Here is a 17,896-nt window from a genome sequence, read left to right as displayed (position 1 = left end):
ATGGGGAGGGGGTTCCATTGCCCCCCTCAACAGCCTTCTCTGCTGGGCTTGGGGTCCCTGCAAGGCTCTTTGGGGTGCCCCTGGCTGGCTGTACGCCCTTGCCCTCAGGTCATGGTCCCCCTGCCAAGGATAGATCTGCCACCATTCCACCACCCCCGAGTGCTGTAGGGGCTGCCAAAAATTCCCTGATAAAATCAGAAAAAATGAAAATTCTTCTTTTCAGCTTGTATTGCTGGTTTTTGGCATCCCAGGAGGGAGTGAGCTGGCAGGAGTCGTGCCCATGGAGCCCAGGGCTGGAGCACCTGGCATCCCAAGAGCCCTCTGGACTGGAAAACACCAACCCTTGAGTCACTGGGACAAACAGGGAAGCACAATTTCATGTGTTGGCTATTGCTGTTGGTTAATGACGTCAGGCAAAATGAATCCTGTGTGAGCTCTGCTCCCTCCCACCATTACCCAACAGTGGATCTTGTCCTGGGAAACCACGGGGTTACTCTGAGTGCTCAGCAGACATGTTACCACTGGTTCTTCTCTGCAGTGCCAGCAGAGAGGGAATGTGAGAAGCCAAGGCCTGTTGAGAAGCCACATGATTTATGTGTTTTCCTTTGGCTGTGTTTTCCTATCGGGGCTCTCAAATTTGCCCTGAGAAATACACATTTTTAAGGTACATAATGCAAAGCCCTCAGTGGCCATGAGCTGCCTCAGGCTAGGAATGACCACAGAGCCAGGTGCTCTCAAGTTTAAATGGAGCTTAAAATGTCGTGACCAGTATAGTGTGAGCTTCTGGGGCATTTCTCCATGCCTTGCTCTATCCTGTGTGGAAAAGGGCTATGGTCAAAATCTCTGTAGGGTCCCAACTGCCCAGCTTGGCTTGGGGCCAGGGATGGATTGAGGTTTGGTCTCAGGGGATGAAGGACTCTGCCCCTTGCGCAGGTCCTCAGGAGGGATCCTATGAGGACACTGCCCCAGCCCAGTGGCCTTGGGAGCCAGAGCAGCACAGGGACCAGCAGGGCACAGCAGTGGCTCTCAGGGCTCTCTCTGTGGGTGTCTGGGGTCAGCCCTTGGGCAGGGAACAGCAGACCCCGGAGGAAGTTATTTTCTGTAGAGGTTCACTCAGGAACCAAGGGATGCTCCAACCCCATCCTCCAATCTCTATTCTTATTCCTATCGCTATATCCATGCCTATCCCTTCTTCCATGCAGTCCCAGCAGCTCAGACACCCAGGAAAGGCAGTATCACCAGCACACTTCAAAAGTAGTTCCTTCAAACAGCCCCCACATGGTGGCACCCCCCCTCCCCATCCTCATCCCCATCCCCATTCCCTCCCGTGCACGTCAGGCTGTGAGTGGGTGGGTGTGGGGAGTGTCTTTGTTCCCTGCCTTTCTCCACAGTGCTCCTTCCCAGGCTGACCTGGCAGGTCACTGTGTGAAAGTTCAGCCCCATCTGAGCTTACACGAACTCCTGCAGCTGCTCAGGCCCAGAATCTCATCACCAGAAGGGATGACTGGATGATTTACAGGAAGGTTGCTCACAGTGTTGCTTTGTTGTTAGAAATTGCAAACGTAAGGGAGACTCCAGAGAGAGGGAATAGGATGTGTGAAATACATCATCACAGCTTCAAGGGTAAATTTAGCTTTTCCAGAGGAACATAATTCTGATTCAGCAGAGGACAGGAAATATCCAGCACAGATTCCCTACTGGCCCCACCCCGGGTGCAGCAGCACATCTCACCCAGACAGGCACTGGCAGCATTCCTGGGCAGAGGGGTTCCTCCATCTCCCTCAGTCTCTACTTACACCTGGTCCTGCAAGGATTCCTCCATTGCCACCCTGCTTGGGCACTGCAGCCAGGCAGCTTGCTAAACCCCCACCCCCGAGCTCTCCTACTCCCTCTCTTCCCAAGGAAGTTTGCTGATCAAACTTTGTCTCTCCCCATCTGGAGAAGGGCCACACGGCTCCTGTCACCTGCCCAGGCTGGTTGTACCCCAACCCTTGCTGTTCCGAGGGGACAGCAGGGTGGCACAGCCTGCCAGAGCATAGCCTCCTCTTTTCCCAGGGCTGGGAACACCCCCTCACCCTGTCAGAGGACACCCCAAATTTCTTGGCTGTTTCTTGGGCAGAGATTAATTTCCAAGCAGGGTCAGCCTGAAAGATGGAAAATTTGCCACAGCCACCCCACCACAGTGAGAAGCAGCTCCATAGGGAGCTCAGCCATGTCCTGGGCTCAGTCCCACCCTGTCTCCTCTGGCTTTCCCTGCCAGCACAGGGCAGCCCTGGGTAAACCACTGGCAGCCCAAGTGAGGCAAGATGTTGTTACCTGGGTTGCCGTATCTTCAGAGGTCTCCAGAGAATGGGTAAGGATTGCAGCCACCCTGGGGTCCCTCTCAGCTGGGGAAGGTCCTGGGGCTCGTTAGCCTGGAGCAGGGAGGCCCATTTTCACGTTTGAAAAGCTGACATAAAAGGCTAGCAATGCTCCCATTCCAAGCAGTCTCCTTATTTTCCTGGCGAGCCTGGATGAATATTATGCAAGTCTTCACTCCCCTTTATTCTTCCTGCCATCCCGGGCTCCGTGGGGAGCACTGGGGTTACTGTGCAGAAGGTCACACATGCCAGAAGGCAGGAGACCAGAGGGCTTGGGGTAACGTGGGAGGCTTTGCAGCCAGAGAAACCTGACTCTTCTTTTTTACAGTCATCTCTTGGTTTTACCAACATGCGTTTCACATTAGTGGCTCTGGCGGGCTGAGCTTGCAGCTGAGGGCTCGGGGAGCTCCAGGTTCCTGGGATGAGCCTGGCCCTTGGCATTCTCAGTCTGCTCATAGGCTCATGTGGGCAGGGCTGGACCACAGGGTCCAGGACTGGGCTCTGCTCTCCTTGTGAGACAGTGGCAGCTTCTACTTCATCAGCAGCCTTTGGCCAGTGACAGACAATGGATTGGGTAGAGCCATGTGGATGACAGGGGATTTCTCCAGCATTTTTTGAACATCCTTTCATTTCATTTGTAGTTTCTGAAAGGAGATGCCCAGAGCCACTGAAAGGAGAGAGCTGCTGTGGCAAGTACAAGCAAAACCCACAGAGTTTATCCATAGCCCTGTTGTCACTCCTGGCCACTCATCTCCTCCTCTGTGATGGGGACAGAGGCAGCCCTGGCAGTGCTTAGCATTTATCAGGCAGCATCTCATGGTGGCCATGACCCCTCTGTACTCTGGCACAGCCCCTCACAGGCTGCATCTCCTGACACAACACAAACGGCTTTTTTTGGCTGCGTTGTGTGAAAAGCCAGCAGGTCACTTCTGCTGCCCAGGAAAGGCTTTAGCTGTCCCAGGACATTCAGGATGGGTGTCCACAGGAAGCCCTGGGGATGTGCCTCCTGTCCAACACTGTGCTGGGATGGGTAAGAACTCTGCGGCCTCCTCACCTACAGCCAGCAGCAGCCACATCCACAAGAGCTCTGCTAGATCTCTGCTTGTCCCCATGAGGCCACAGCTGCTTTTTCTGCTGGGAAGAGACTTGCAGGAAAGTGCAGTAGAACTTTATACAGGAGAATGACAGGGGACACATTCCTCATGCAGTAGCAATGAGAGAAGCATGCAATTTTTGAGGCACCATCCTGAAAACCCCAGCTGGGGATCAAACCTCTTCTCACTCGTGTCCCTGCTTGGTTTGTGACTGTGACAAGGTGGTGCTCGGGTTCCTCGTCTGGCTGTGCTGGACAAAGCTCAGGGCGAGGCAGGGCTGTGCCTGCAGGGCAGCGGTGATGCCTCCCCACCCCCTCCAGCTGCATCCAGCTGCGTGCTCAGCTACCTAACAGCGAGTCCGGGAATGCCAGCCCCGGGCTGCGCCTGGGTATTTCCTGCTGTAAAAGTAAAGGGAAGGGTCTGCAGGTGGGGGCCAAAAAAAGTGATGAAAATGAGGCTTTGTCTGTTGAATGAATTTTCCAAACTGAAATATATCTTTATCTTTAGTCAAGATTTTCCTGCATCTTCATGCTCAGATTCTGGATTTTTCTAGATATTTACATCCCCCCCCCCCCCCCCCCAGCATATACAGTCACTAGGAGGGCAAAAAAAAAAAAACAAACCAAACCAAACCAAACCAGTGAAAACCTGAAAAGAAACAGATTAAAATGCCCCAAAGCATCAAGAACCCCAGCAGCCCCTTTCCCATCCCCCCTCACTGCTGAAACACCAACAGTGTCTGGGGATGCTCCAGTTCCCCAGCAGGGCTGGGAGAGAAGAGCTGGCCCCATTTCCAGCCGTGGCTCTTTACCTGCTCTGACAGGGACTGTGGCTGATTCTTGGTTCCCCAAACCGAGTATTTTGCTGCCCAAAGGATGGATCTGAGCTCCCCCCAGAGCAGCAGCAGTGTCCCCAAGTGGAACAGCACCAGGTACTCACAGGTACTTCCATGAGGCATCCCACACCCAGAATCCATCATCAGCACTGAGATACATCCCCTGGGGCATCCTACACCCAGGACCTACCACCCCAGCACGCAGCACCCACAGACACTTGCCTGGGGCATCCCACACTCAGGACCCAGCACTCACAAGCACCTCTGCAGGGGCATCCTGCCCCCAGCTTTCCTCATCCTCGGGTCAGAGAGGAGCAGTGGTTCTGCTGGGACAGCGCAGGGACAGGGCAGCATCTGTTCAGTTTGAGTTTCTTTCAAAAACAAAGGCTGTGTGGTTTCTACCTGGAAGACAGGTGTTTCCATTGGCAGGACTGCTTGGCACTGTAAGAAACCTGACAAAGGTCCAAGTCTGAGCTTCGAGCTTGGATGCTGCTGTTGAACCCCCTCGCTCAGCCAGAGCTGAGCACATGCTCTTGGGAGGTGCCCAGGTTTGATATCCTGTGATCCTCCACGCAAGGAAATTCAAATACCTTGAGAAAAATGTCCTGGTTGACAAGAATGCAGCTGCACACTCAGGGGGGCTGGAAATTGTTTCCCCATTGCAAAGTGCAGAGAAAAAGCAAATTCTGAGTCCAAGAAAACCCTCCCATCATAAAAAAGGAGTCCAAGATGGGGAGTTCCCTGTCACTAAGATTGGCCAAGGTTGCCATGATGATGAGCTGGCAGTGAGAGTATGGGCATCCTGGCTCCTCCATTCCAGCTGGAAAGTGGGATTTGCGTTGTGGATTGTCACTTTTAACGGTGGTTTTGTGGTTCCCTCTTGCTAAACATTTCCAAACCCGCTAGATCAGCGCCCTTGACTGGACAGAAACTCTCTAGGGAGAGAAAGGTCAGGCTGCAGAGGGCTGGTCCCAGCCTCCCCAGTGCCCTTGTCCATGAGGTGCAAGTGGCCCCAGGCAAGTCCCACTGGATGCCTTTCCATGCATTTCTGACTTTCATCAAAAGTCCCCCTGGACCAACCAGACAAAGCCCACCAGCAGTTTCTGGTACATGTTCCTTCTCCTGTGAGGCTACCCAGGAACATCCTGTCACCAGCCTCTCCCAGGACCCTGCAGAGAATGTGGATATCAACAGGAGTGTGCTATGGCAGCAGGGCTGGACCTTCCCGTGGCTCAGGGCTGCCTTCAGCACCATCGAGCTGGGGCGGTTTGTGGGTTGTGCCAGCAGCTGTGGCATCACCAGCAGCGGGCTCAGCCCTCACGGCTGCTCCCCCACCTCTGCTGGAGCTGGGCTGGAGGAGTCCCAGCCACAGCTGGGTGCAGATCCCAGGTTCTCCCAGCCTCTGGTGGCACATGGCAGCCTCTCAGGGCTGGGAGCCGCTGGCACTTGCTCCTCTCCATTCCTTGGGTCTCGCTGAGGTGCTGATGGCTTTCTGGGGAAGAGCCTCACCACAGCCTCAGGGCTTTGGTGAAACCCAGCTGTGCAGACAGTCCAGACCGTGCCTGTTTGCACAACCACATCTTGTAAAGGTTTGCAACCCCCACTCAGAGCTCCCTGGGATGATTCTGTGGGACTCAGCAGGACCAGGTAGGAGGGACACTGTCCTCCTGGCTTCTTCCCCAGGATGGTTTCCTCCTCTCTCCCAAACTTTTCTAACACCCTTAGGTGGTGTGAGGGATGGAGCTCTGCCTGGCTCTACATCTCCTTTATCCTTGGACTTCAGGACATTTAGCAAAAATAGCTGTCAGAAAGGGGAAAGTGACCTTTGCCATTTGCATAACTGTTTGTTGTGTCAGCACAGGCACAGAGTGTTTGGGGATTTTGTGCAAAGTTCCAGCAGGTCTGAGCCAGGGCCAGGAGATTTTTGCCTCTCTGTTTGGCAGCCGTGAATAACACCGGAACATGGCCTCCTAATCCCTGCTCAGGGAGACACCTGGGAGAGGAGGTGCCTTCCAGGGAATGTGTGTGCTGACCGTAGGATTCCCGGGGTGTCTCCATGCCAGAAATGCTCCCCTGACTTGTTGACCCATCATGGAATGGGAAGGGAGGGAAGGGAAAAGCTGCAGCAGTGGGATAGGATAGAATGGGATGGAAGGAATGGAAGGGGTATGCTTCAAGGATGGGATGGGGAAACAAAGGCTGCAGGCATGGAATGGGAAAGGCTGCAGGAATAGCAGGCTTAGGAATGCCCCAAAGTGTCTGGGACTTAGTACCAAATCCTCACCCCATGATAGTCTTCTGAACACACAAAGCCAAAAGCTGAAAACCTGTCCCACTGCCTTCTTGGTTCAGTCAAGGGGCTCAATCTCCTCTGCCATGAAGGCAACAAATAGGTCTCCTGGTGAGCTGAGAGCCTGTCTGGGGGCCCAGAGAGCTGGGGACAAGGCAGCTGGGCTGGATCCCCGGGCCTGGGGCCCTGGCTACCCTCCGAGTGCTGTGCCTGAGGGATCCAGAGCAGGGAGAGCCGAGGGCTGCCCGTGAGTGACCGGGCCCACACCTGCCCCTGTGGCCTTTCTGCCCGGCTTGGCAAACCTGGCCCAGGCAGTGAAATTAGAAGCAATTAAACATTAAGCTTGGCTCAGGCTCAAATCAAACTTTCTACCAATTTTAGATGCTTGTTGCTTTAGAGACAGCATGCACTGGAGTTCAGCTGGTGACGCAACGCAGAGGGGATTTCTGCTCGCGTGGGGCTCTGGGCCAGGAATAGACATGAGGGCTGCCAGTGGCTGGAGCAGAACAAGCTGAGGTTGGAACCAAAGTACAGAGAGGGCAGGACGTGCAGCACCTGATGTCTCATTTGAAAATTTGCATCTTTGTGCTTTTTGATTCATTCTTGCTCAATTAATTCTTATCCTTTTCCAGAGGTAAAAAGGAGCCTTAGAGCCAAGGAGAGAAACAAGACATTGATTACATCTTCCAGCAAAGACCCTCATGACCCTCCAGTGAAGGAGGAATGCCCAGGGTCCCCACAGAGCCTCTGATGCAGTGTGGGGGTGGGCTGGGGGCTGGTGTGGTGGGCTGGGTTTGATGGTCAGGGTGTCACCCTGACAATGGAGAGCTTCTACAGCCACCTTGGCCACCTCGAGCACTGACTGACGGGCAGCACAGCTTGGCCCAAAGCAAACAAGGCTGAGTTCAGGAGCAAGGACAGCGGATGGCAGCACTGCTGAGCGGTGGTACCACCCACCATCCGCCCCTGACAGGGTGATCCAGGGGCCACGGGCCCCCTGGCAGCACCAGGGGATGCCAGCTGGCAGCAGCCCTGCAGCAAACCCATCACCGCCTTTACCGTGTGTGGAAAAGAAGGAAACCACCCCTGTAAAGGCATTTCCCAGCTGTGGGGTGTAGGCAGGACGAGACCAAGTGATGTCACAGGGGCTCTCTCAACATCCTGAAAACTGTCCCCAACTGATCTCATTGTAACACAATCCTGGCAGCCTCAGAGAGACCTTGTCCCAGTGCTGTGCTGTGGCACTAAACCCTGCTGGGTGGACAGTAAATGACCAAGTGAGCCACCAGGCTATTTTTCACCTGAGGGATACCACAGCCAAAAATAAATTAAGGCCCCAGTTACCCACTACAGCAACACTTTAATGCAGAAAAGTGGGAGATTTCAGCTTCTGCAAAGCCCATGAACAGTGACACTGATTTCACTCTGATTTCACTTGGAAGGGACTTGGAGAAGCGAGATGCCATCATGATGGGCAGTTATCTAAGAGCCAGGGACAGCTGCTGGGCTTGGGGCAGATAGCTCAGCTGGGGCACAGCCACTCACCCCAAAGCACACCTTTGAGTGCCCATGTGGAGATGGACACCAGCAGCCACGGTGCCTTGGGCCAAATGTCTGTGTGGGACTGAGCCGTGTCCTTGCCCATGGCATCAACTGGGTCACCCTGATGTGCAGGGAGTGCCTCAGGTCTCAGACATGGCTCCAGCCCTTCAGACGGCTGCTGGAAAGGCAACTGCCAGCCCTCATTTATGTTACCCTGACAATATTCCCCATAACTGACTGAACAAATCATGCAGGGCTGTAAGAGCTCCCTAATTAACACAGCTATTATTAGCAATGTCAGGACAGGTTTGAAAAAGACAAGTTCAGAGTCCCTGTGCCTGACAGCAAATCCCACGTGACAGGGATGTCCTCTCTGTTACTTGGGAGTTCTGACTGAACCTGGGCTGTGGGAGCAAGGACACCCCTGGGTGCCCGATGGGTTGGATGGGCTACACAGGCACTGGGCCAGGCATGGGAGCTTTGCACAGGATGAGTGGGGTCATGCTGTTGCCAGTCTGTCCCCATGAGCCAAGAAATTGCTCTTGGCTCATACCCAGGCAAATCCCAAGGGAATCGGGACCTTCATTATTCAGGCCAAGACTCCTGGTGATGCCAACAGCTGGATGTGGAGGGGGAGCAAGGTGAGAGGGTTCTGCTGGATGCAGGGAAGTGTGCTGCCCATCCTGCAGTGCTGCCTCCTCCCCAGACCCAGACTGCCCTGGCTCCTGCCTGAGAGCTGGTGGCTCCGGGTGCTCTTTGCCATATGTAGGGCAGCCCCGGGGTGCCTGCAGCAGCTTGTTCACTGCCAGAGCTCCTGCCGCTCTTGCTCCCCATGGAGTGCTTGGAGAGGCGCCTAATTCATCCTTTCAGAGCAGAGATAAGATGGATTAAGGCCTGCTGAACGGTTGCCAAAAGAATTGCCATTAGGCCCTGGAGAGCTTAATCTCCACGAGACTAAAAGCAGACAGGCTGCACCCACAGCTAGTCCTGTCTGCCAGGGGATAAACACCCAGTGCAGGATTTCAGGGAAACCTTTGGAGGCTGTGAAACACAACCCAAAGGGTACTTGCTGTCCAGAGTGCTCAAGGCTGGGTCCTGGATCCCACACTTCCCCCAGCTCCCCGGGGAAGTCGCTGAGTGAAATGCACAGGACTGTGTTGGCCACTGGAGTCTTGGACACCTCTGTGCCTTGACTCTTCCTTTCCATTAGCTCATCCCCAAGGCTCCTCCATGCTGGCAGTGTTATCTCCTGCAGATTAGCTCCCCAAAGCTGTCCTTGCCCACGTACTCCTCAGCTGACTCACTTTTGTTGTTTCCTCTCCCTATCTCTGATTTCCTTTGCTGTCCTCACACTACCATTCCCCAAGGTCCAGCTCCTCTCCAGGTATCCCTGACCTCACTGCTGACACGTTTCCCAGCCTCCAGACTGATTTCAGGGTATAATAATGTCCCTTTCCATGGAGCCAGAGCATGGAGGGGACAGAGTTCCCTCTCTCCTCCCATGGTGACAGACAACCTGAATTTGCTCCCTCGCAGCCTGCCTGGGACACAACCACAGCTGTGTGTGCTCAGCATTGTGCCCAGCATGACCACCACAGCTTGGACAAGGCAGTTCCAGTCTGGTGTCTCATCCTTGCCTGGGAAGAAGTGGTGAGACTGGCCAGGGGTTTTGGACCTCTTTGAAAAGCCAGACCAATCAGGCCAGTGTTTGCATTTTAGTCAAATCTTGGTGGTAAGGACGTTGTGCCAGGTGCCAGCTACCACAAGGGATCTGACCCCACTGGCTTTACACCACAGCCAGCACCTCTCAGGGCTAGAGACAGGGAGAATGGGCCCCATCAGCCATGGGCGCCATCAACCCATCAACACCCTGCTCGAGATCTCTGGCTATCTGGCCATCCCACAAAGAGGGATCTTGAGTTCATTTTTCTGCCAGACCCTGGAAAGAGGCAAGGGACTGGCAGCATGCCAGGGTAGTGCTTGTGACAGCAGCTTTGGGGCTCATCGAACCTCTGCTCTGAAAAACGCTGACATCCCCAATGTCATTGTCTCGGGACTTTTGTTGACAGAAGAGATCTCACAGGCATCCCTCTCCCACCAGCATTGTGTGGGTAAGTCAGGCTGCATTAAAGCACAGCCCTAAAACCTCCAGCCCCAGCCTTGAGCCCTTCCCTCTTGTGCCTCTGGGCCCCCCTAACCCCCAGCTCCTTCCATACAGGTGAGAAACCCTCCAACTTCACTGCTGCCCTCCCACTGCCACCGCTCCCCTTCCTTGCCTGCCCCTCTCCTTGCAGTCCCCAGGATGGCACCTGCCTCCGCCCATGGAGCACTGGAGGCTGGGCACTGCTCTTCCCTGGGTCTGGTGCCAGCAGGGTCTCGGCCGCGTGTCACCGTGCCAGGGCTGGCAGGGGCAGCTCCTCTGCTGCAGACACCGTCCCTGCCCCCCTCGGGGATGCTTTTTGACTGGGCTGTGGCTGCCAAGACCAAGGAAGGACACAAGCGACCTTCATCCCGAGCTGTCTCCGTTCCTGAGGGTGGGATGAGCTCCGTTGGGCTCTGTGGTGTCCCTACATCCCTGCCTGTCTCTGCACCGGCTCTGCCCTGTCTCTCCTCTGCCCCCACGGCAGAGCAGAGCTGTTTGGGACATGAAGGGCGTCAGCTGGTCCCCCTGGGGCCTTTTGGTGCTGCCCCTAAACTCCCTGTGGGCACAGCAGGCACATGGGAAGGGCCTGAGGCCAATATGAAGCCATGGGATCCATGTGGCACCTGGCACTGGGACTCTCACAAGCCACGGGATGAGCCGAGGCACCAGCACGATTCAGAGCAGGAGCTGAGGGCTCAGCTGTCCCCAGAGGTGCTACAGGGACTGCACAGCTGGAGGCATCCTTGCAGCCCAGAGGGAGCAATGGCACAGCACGGGGAGCAGTGATGGGCAGATGTAGGTGAGGGTTGAGACATGCTGGGGACACTGAGCCTTCCCCACGCTCCCTTGATGTAATATTTGTGGGAGCAGTGTGTTCCAGCAGTGCCATAAACACAAAGCAATAAACTTGCCTTTATCTGCCTGTGGAGCCTTGGGACCATCTAAATTAGGAAACAAAGGAAGAAACAACAACTCCAACGGGCTTTTTGCTAGCTGAGCTGAAAATAGAGCAGAAGCCGGGAGGGGGAAGTTCAGCCCCAAACAGGGGCATGTGGGATCCAGGACAACTCAGCTGGCCCTGGTGCCACCCCACCCCTGGCCTGGAGCCAATCTCTGCCTGGGAACATTCACTCAGGCTGCTGTCCCGGGCACCGGGGGTGACAGCACCACTGGTCTTCCAAGAGTGGCAAAGGATGCTCAGCCAGGCTGCAGGGCTCTGGCATGGAAAGGGTGGTGCTGTCTGTATGACTGCCTGTACCTCTGCCCTGCCTTTTGGGCTGCCTGGAGCTGTATCTCCTCTCCTGGACCCCTCACAGCCCCTTCCTGTCCTGATCCTCCAGCAGACGAGTGCCACTGCTGCAGGAGCCACACTTGTGTTACAGTCCCATCTGTAAGTCCCTGACCTCACCCTAGCTTGGCTCAGTGTTTCTTCACAGGGGCAGAAGCTGATCCCCAATGCTCTGAACCTTGGCCCAGCACTTGGTATCTCCTGGGCATGGTCAGTGTCAGCTCATTCTGGGTCATCTTCCTCACAGAAAACAATGACATTGCACAAACTGAGGGTCTCACCCAGGGATGATTGTGAAGACAGGTTTGCACTCAGATTCACCCAGCCCTCCATCAGGCTATTACACATCTTCTCACCCCTATGGTCCCCAAACTGTAAAGTTTTATGATACTGTCACCAACCATCACCAGCCTGTTGTCATCCATGACCAACCCCTCACCGTCTGTTGCCACCCATCCCAAATCCATCCCCACCCACACCACCAACACATCACTACCCACCACTGACCCATTGCCACCCCTCACCAATGAGTCTCCACCTCTCACTAACCCATCACCAGCCAGCACCATCCAGCAAACCATCACTGGCCCATGGCCACCTATTCCAAATCAGTGCCACCCACCTCACTGGGCAGCAGACACAGCCCCTGTGGTGATGGCAAGGCGTGGCCTGACCCTGTGTGGCACTGCATGGGAGGCTGTGGGCACAGTGCCTGTCTCTGAAGGTGAAGCACTGGTATTAGTGAGCTGTGGGGTCAGCTCTGCCAGCCCCAGGGCTTTTGGGGCTCTCAGATCAGAGCTCATGTTATGAAAAGCATAAATTATTAATTGCAGCTAAGAAGAGGAAGGCTGTGAGCTGCTGCCTGCTCAGAGCTGCTGTTCATCTCTGGGCTCTGCCCGCTTAAAGCAGGTCTCACATTTATATTTCATGAGTGTGTCCCTCAGAAGCAGTTTTACAGTGAAATGAAGGAGCAATGCATGCTCTGCACAGAGCCCAGCAGCCTCCTCCACCCAGCCAGAGCCCCGTACTGCTGCACAGGAATACTCTCCCCAGGCACTGAATCCTGCTTTCTTATAAAAGTTAGGACAAACCATTAGGGCTTGTCCTGTGCTTTGGAGGCAGGCGTGCCCATAGGCTTGGTTGGCACAAGCCATCTCTGTTGAGGTGGGTGCTGAGTGCGCACAGAAAGCTCAGCTCCATGGAGGTTGTCTCAGCCTAGAAGGCTTGTCTGGTCCTGAGCCCAGCTGCTGGCCTGTCAGAACAAATTCACATCACAACCCATTAAAAATCTGGGGCTTAGTACAGGCACCCACCCCAGACATGCAGGAGAGGGGGGGTGAACCCACACAGCCCCAGCATTTGGGGGACATGCTGCAAAGACCTGGCCTGCCTGGCCTGGCTCAGTGTTTTGGGCACCTGCCAGGTCCTGGACTGACCTGGGACCTTTGTCTGCTTGCTGCCAGGTGGTCTGGGGTCTTGGGATGATGATGTGGGTACCTGCATTGGACGAGTTGGGTTTGTGCCACATCCAGCTTCAAGCAGGAATCTTCCCCCCTCAGCACCCCTGGACTGGCCATCTCCTGTGGGTGATTGTCAGCTCAGGTTCAGCTCTTACATCACCTGCTCTGAGGAGCCTGTCTGCTTGTTTGTTCTTGCCTGAACCCATTAATTAACCTGAATTAAAGCATCATTTGAGCTGACAGTGCTGGGCTTCCTTGCGGCAAGGATGTTCATTACAATTACCACCTGGGCAAGGAAATTACAGGAAAATTCCTGCACTGCCAAGGTCTGGGAATGATCCACCAGCAGGACCCACAAACCTGGGATAACAGCAAAGAGCCTATTCCCATGCAGCTTGCTGGAAACAGGAGCAGATGCAAAACCCCTTGAGCCTCTGGGAGCGAGGGGCTGTGCCAGGGGGATTTAACCCCCATCCAGCCTAGAGATGATGGGGAAAAACTTCTGTCTGTGATGCAGTAGCTGCTGCTCATGTGGTTTGGCTGGGACCCACCAAAAATCTCCTTCCCTGGAGGAGATACAGACCTCTGGGATGGGCTGCAGAGCCACAGGCTAGCTCCATCCCTGCCTGGGGTTTCCAAACCTGTTTGCACACTACCGTGGCCATCCTGACCTAGTGCTGGGGCTTGCCCTGTCTGACCAGCAGGGACATCCCATGGCCACTGGGCTCATGGGGCTGTGGTGGACCCTTCCCTCTCTCAGCACCCACTGTCTCCTGCCCAAGATGTGTTTTTTTCTTAAAGGTGAGTGGAAATATAGAGAAGTTCTTATGGTGGGAGAGGGGAGCATGGCCAGGTCAAGGAGCATTGCTTTGAGCCTTTTGCCTCTGTTAGTGACCAAATGGTGGAGGGTCCTGCATTATGCAGAGGTCCTGCAGCTCCATCCTCCTCCAAGCCAGAGTCCCTGAGGGCTCCCACACAGGAGCAGTGTGGGGGGTGCCAGTGGCAGTCCCTGTGCCCTGTGTCAGGGATTACCATTGGAGGTGGAAGGAGTGAAAGGCGAGGCATGAGCAGAATCCAGCCTGTGTGCCCCAGCACTCTGAGCCTGCAGTGGCTGCTCCTGTCCCCACAGCTGTGCAACACCTGCCTGTGGGCAGATGGAACACTGCTGCCAAAGGGCAGGAAATGCCAGGGAAAGGCCAGCTGAGAAAGATCTTAAAACTAAATTACACCTTGAATTTTTCAGCAGCTTAAGCACAAATGTGATCCCTGTCAGTGAGGCACAGCGGGTTAGGATATATTCATATTTGCACTTTTCCATGCCTCTCTGTAGCCCCTTTCCAATACTTTGTGTATCCAATGCAGTTTTGGTGCTGTATGTTCTCACTTGTCCAATGAATAATCAATTTAACTTCTGTATGCAGTGCTCATCGAGAAAGAAACTGCTTCTTGCTATAGGTGTGAAAGCAAGTTGTGTAAAATTAGCTTAGCCCTCAGATGGGAATTGACTTCAAAGCAATGGAACCTGCCCAAGCTTCCAGGAGCTGGACCATTTTCAAACCAGCTACTGTTTTGCAAAAGAGGGGAAATATTTTCCCAAAATATAGGAGGGAGGGTTGTGGGGACTCACTAATGGCTAGGTGTCAGAGGGAAGAGCAGTCAGCAGGATGAGCCCGAGCTGTGTTCCCATGCTCTGAAACAGCCAGGCAGGAAGAAAATGTCCCAACACCTGGAGGGAGCTGAGGGCAGCTGTGCCCAAACGGTGCCTGGCCAAGGGGGGCCTGGGGCTGTGGGTGACCCTGGCCAGCCCCGCTCCTGGGCTGCTGATCCTACGTACTACAGATGTGTTTCTTTTTGTTTTGAAGAAAAATGAATTTCTGGGGTGGGATTTGCCCCCACTCCAGGGATTTGGACATTAATTTGTAATGGGGATTAAGAGTTCAAATCCCTTAAGCGGCTTTTGCAGCCCCATCCCTCATTCTCCTCACTGCTGAGACCCCCGGCCAGCCCTGCTGGAGCATGGACAGTGTCTGTGAAACCCCCACGCCAGCAGGGCCCTGGGCACACTGGCACTGCCATCACATCATTAAGGACCCCCTTGCCCTGCAGGAGACAGGGACGTGGCCCTACCCAGCCCCTGGAGGGAAGGTCCCAGGCAGCCTGGCTGGAAGTTTCACTGCTGGCTCCATCCCACTCTGGGCTCAGAGTATCTGCTGGGGCTGTGGCAGGGCAGCATGAAGGGCTTTTACCACCCAAAACTGACACGAGTTTTGGTAAAGGCTCTGACATTCCCTTAAACATCTCAAGTTCAGTTCTGCCCCTGGAGTCTCTCTCCCTGAAACCACAGGGCTCAGCCTCTGCTCCAGTGTAGGAGGCCTGCTGGGAATTGGGGTTTAAGGCTAGTTCCCCCAGCATCAGACACTCCTCAGGGTTGAGGAGCAAGTGCAATGTTTCCACTTCAAGACTCTCCTATAAAGAGATTGACACCATTTCTCTGCTTAATTACCATGGACTTTAAGGCTATTTCCACTATATTTCAGTTTTGCATGTTGATTTCCTTATGACTCACCCCTGGAAATATCTGTCATGGTTTAAAGAGCAGAGCTTACTGGAAGGCAAGGGACAACTTCAAGAGCCAAACACACAGGGCAATAAACCCAAGGAGAAGGATTGTCCTCCTGGTTTCAATGGAGGGAAAGACTGAAGGAGTGCTGTTTCCAGCCAAAGACTGCTGGCAGTGCGGGGGATGCTAGGGCAGGTAGCAGAAACCTGCAGGAGGCAGCTGGCAGGGCTCCCTGTCTGGCAGGACACTCAGCCCCAGGGCTTGGCCTTGGCAGGGGGTTAAGGGAGAGCATGGCCCCAGTGTGGGGTGCTGGATCCCTGGGATCCTCACCCCTGCCTGGGAAAAGGGCTCCACACCTTAGATGTGTGTGGAGCCCTTCCTGGATTCCTCCACAAGGACCTGTCCCCAGCTGGGAGATCTGGGGGAGAAGACTGCAAATTTAGGGCTGTCCACATTGGCTGTGCCCAGTGATGTGGCAGTGCAAGGGTGCAATGCCCTCTGTCCCCTGGTGTGACACTCCTTGAGCCACTGGCACCACCCCCTCCCTTGCTGAGGGCACAGAGGCGAGGAGGATCCCAGTCTGCCTTCAGGGCACCCTTGGGCTCTGGGGACTCCTTCCACGGGCTTTGGGACATGGGGTGAGGCAGGGCAGCCCTGAGGCTGCTGCCAGGCACAGCATGGCCTCTCCACTGGCTCACAATGGGAGGAGGGTGCCCAGGTGCCTGGGAGCCCCATCAACACCTGAGCCCCATTAGTGCCCATCTCCACGGGGATGCTGCTCGGTCACGCCGTGGGCAGTCACAGGGGCTGGGGAAAGCCAGGGCTGTCCCCATGCCACATCCCTTCTCCTCTCTGGTATTACTAATCTCACTGCCCACTCCCAGGGTTGTGGTTGCTTTGCTGTCCCCTCCTCCTTCTTTTCACATTTCCAGTCACTCCCAGCGGGGATCTGCCTTTAGCCCAGAGTTTGCTGCTGGTCCCTGAAAAATACTGCAAGACCTTGGCAGCCTGGTGCTTCTCACATGCCCTTGTGTCATCCTGGGCCAGCAGCTCCCACTGCCCCAGCCTCTCCACCTCTCACAGCATTCCATCCCTCGCCGTGAGGGAGGTCACTGCTGCCCCGAGCCCCCCAAGAAGTAAAGCTTGCCTTGGGAAGGGAGAGGGGAGTGCTGACCCCACCCCATCGCCATTCCCACTGCCGAGTCCCTGCTGCACCAGCGCCCTGGGGCTCTGTGATGGCAGCAGCCACTGAATCACCTGTCAGGTCTTCCACCTGAACTGGGGTGGCCATGGCAGCAGGACGGCGTGGAGCAGAGCCTGCTGAGGGGGGGTGAATGTGCACCCACTGGGGAGATTTTCTGAGCCAGTGGCCACTATGAAATGTGCCAGACTTCACATTAACACAGTGATAGATGTCTGCAGGCACATCGAACCAACAAAAATTCTCCCTGGCCCACTGGGAAGCAAAGGTAGCAGCTGGTTTGGATTTCCTCTGAAATAACACAACTCCACACAAGGACACATTTACAAAACAAGCAGTTCCCAAGCAAAGGCTTTTATCAAAAAACCAAGGAATTATTAAGGTTGGAAAAGAACTCTAAGATCATTGAGTCCAACCATTAACCGAGGCCTGTGAGGTTCACCACTAAACCATGTCCCCAGATGCCACATTTGAGATTTAGGGCCAAAGATAAAGCAGTTAAAAGCATGCCCAGCCACCAGCCATCTGGAAAACAGCTCTCACTTTTGTCACACCCAGTGTGTGTCAATGCACTGTGAGGTGGGAACAGCTGTGATGCACTCCAATCTGACCCAGGGCCATGTGGAGGGGATGGTCAGCACAGAGAAAAGTAGCAACCCCAGCATCCATTTGGGTGCAGTATCCCATGGCAATGCTGGGAATGGAAATCTTTCAGGAACTAAGGCCTGGGCTCACCAGTGAGTTAGCAGCCAAACAAGCCAGGCACGTTAGGTTCTTCCATCTAAGAAATGTTCCAGATGTTCATATCTCTGCTTTGTGTTGTGCTCTGCCAAAACTCCCTGCCTGAGGAATGCACAGGGAGGAGAAATGCAGGGGAGAGCAGATCTTTGTGGCTTGCATAAGCTTCTACCCCTCTGTCTGGACAGGAAATCAGTGAATTTTGGGAGTTAGGTCAATGCTGCCCACAGAAATTCTGAGTTTGGTTTGGGGCAGTGAAAATCCGCAAAGCTGTCCTCAGCCGGGGTAGCAGCACTGGGCTGTGCTCCAGGAGCTTCCCACAACCTTCCAGGGAGCATCCCCAGCTCCTGCCCCAGCTCCCAGCAAAGAGTCAGCATCCTTCACC

The sequence above is a fragment of the Lonchura striata genome, chromosome 28, assembly GCF_050655825.1.
Source record: "Lonchura striata isolate lonStrDom1 chromosome 28, ASM5065582v1, whole genome shotgun sequence".
Classification (NCBI taxonomy): Eukaryota; Metazoa; Chordata; class Aves; order Passeriformes; family Estrildidae; genus Lonchura; species Lonchura striata.
This window is presented reverse-complemented; position numbering follows the sequence as displayed.